We start from the raw sequence: 2,457 nt of genomic DNA, 5'->3' as shown, positions 1-2,457 counted from the left end.
ATGATATTTTTTCAGTGAGTAGTGATGTCGTTGAATTGCTTGAGGGGGAGCTCTAGTGTTGAAAATGGGGCTCACTAGAGAACAGTGTTGAGCTTGTGCTTCGAGGCATCGAGGGATGTGAGGAAGTGATTGGTGATAAAGGGCATGGGTTCTCCATTGGAAGAGATCTCGAAGTCTAAAACATACAACCTTTTTGCAACATACAACCTTTTTACACTAGAGGAATCCAAAAATTAGTTGCATAGCTAATCAAACAGCACATTTAAACTATAACTACTGTCATTCTAGTTAGATCAGTCATTAGAAACCAAAGAGGGAATGAAAATATAACATTAATTGGAGCACCTAAGATCATTGTTTCGTGTTCACTTCTTCAAACAGGATTCCTATCAATCCTAAGTAAACTAGTCTTACAATAAATTGCAAAATATCCACATTTATTATTAAAGATTCTATAGCATCCAAACCCATTTTCAAGTAAGTATGTTGCATGCTATACCTATGTCTTGATTACAAATATGTAAGTGAAAAAAATGGGTCTGATTGTTGCCACGTGGTGGAATGAATTACCTCTATTGAAGCGGATCTTCGATTTGATCTCAAGATAAATGTTTCCATCTTGATCTGCAATAACACCTTCAAATGTATCACTACCCAAAGTATTCGTTGATTACTCAATACATATCCGGACACCTTCTAATAATTCTTGGTTGTATTCATCATGTTTGAAACGTTCTTGATAAGTTTCCCAGGACTTTTCATATTCTTTCATGAACTGAATAGCGTCTTTCCTTGAATAACCTTTTGTAAAAAATGGATCCACCTCAATACATTTATTTTCTTCCTTGAGACCTTCTCGACAAGTTGCAACATCGTATAGCAAGTTTTTATGTTATTGTATACCCTTGCATCATTGGGATTTCTTCTAAGAGCTTTAGTATAATTCTCTATAGTCTTTGGATACTAGTGCTACTTAAAGAATTCATTTCCTTTCTCCCGCTCTTCATTTGCCAACTTTGGATCAAAATCTTCCTGTTGTTCCAAATCTTTCCCTACCTTCTGAGCTTCATTAAGTTTCTTCAATGTATGTGGATTACAATGCTATGTAAGTACTTTCTAGAAAGTTTCAATTGATGGATCATAGTCCTTTGAACATTTAGCCATATTAACATATGCAATCCATTTTTTAGTTAAAGCTTGTGCAATCATTCTAAAATCTGAAAGAATATCCGAACCTCTTTCAATATCCTTTTCATAGTCTTCAAAGCAATCTTCATACTTCTCCATTCCTAAATAGACAATTGCCATGTTTGTTTAGAAGGATATATCTTCATCTTCTAGATCCATTTTTTTCTAATATTGCTTAATAGCAACCTCAAAATCTTCCTTCTTATATTTTTCATTTCCAAGTTTCTTTTCCTTCTGTGCCTCTGCTTTCTGGGCCACCTTCTCTTTCTCCTCATCTGGAATATCTATTGGTTCTGGCTGACCTGGAGGTGGGCGTAATGGAAACTCCAACTCTAAGGGAGGGCATATTAGTTTCTCATTTTTCCTTTGCTCATATTTTTGTTCTTCTTCTGATTCATACCGATCCACTTCATCATCTACTATATCTTCCAGATGTAATCCCCTTTATTCACTTCCTCTCTCCTTTGAAGCAACCCTGCACGTACTTTTCTCTGTACTTTGTTGAGAAGCATATTCAGGTTATTCTTTCTCTCCAAAATAGCCAAAAGCATCATTCATATCTTTTTTTTAATCAGTTACATGGTGACCATCACCTTGATCACTTAGTTCACTAACTAACTCAGTATCTGCTCCTTCTCCTTTAGTTTCAGCATCAACTTCATCTGGATCATCATCTTGATACTTTTTCGTTTCTTGATCGTTATTATCATCTTCATTGTTATCAATTTCCTTTCAAAATGCTTTAACTTGTGCATATGATTTTTCTAAATGCTAAAACACTTCTTGAATTTTACTAAACTTCTTAATGCATTTAGGACATAAACATGATGAAATATTGTGCAAGGAACAACTTTTAAAGACTTACATGATTATATTGTGTGCCATGCCTCCGATATGATTGAAGCAACAAAACTAATAGCTTGTTGACTTAAATGTAAAAATACGCGAGAGGTATTTTGTAATAATAATTTATTATATATAAAAATGTACAAGTGATGAATGTTACAATGAGGACCTGCATATATATACCTAAGCAGGTGTCCTTTCATGATTGAGTGTGTCTTTTATACATGACCTTTCACTTAAATTAATGAATATTTAACATAATTAATATTTGATTATTTATTATTTACATTATTTATATTGATTTTATTTTAGGTAATTTATGTTGTAACAGGGTCTTGAATGGGAAATATGACAAACACTATGTGAAAAAGAGACCATAAGAGAAAATTAAAGAGATGCTAGGAGAAACTAAAAGTCTCAAAT

The 2,457-nt window shown here is 33.4% G+C and overlaps 1 pseudogene; it reads right to left on the bottom strand.

The window, feature by feature from the left end:
- Positions 1-670: 670 nt before the first annotated feature.
- LOC149210015 (hsp70-Hsp90 organizing protein 3 pseudogene) lies at positions 671-1,904 on the bottom strand (annotated as a pseudogene).
- Between the last annotated feature and the right edge of the window lie 553 nt (positions 1,905-2,457).

The sequence above is a fragment of the Pinus tabuliformis genome, chromosome 1_2, assembly GCF_031772625.1.
Source record: "Pinus tabuliformis cultivar Carrire ecotype Pingquan chromosome 1_2, CPIR1, whole genome shotgun sequence".
In the NCBI taxonomy this organism is placed as follows: Eukaryota; Viridiplantae; Streptophyta; class Pinopsida; order Pinales; family Pinaceae; genus Pinus; species Pinus tabuliformis.
This window is presented reverse-complemented; position numbering and strand designations above follow the sequence as displayed.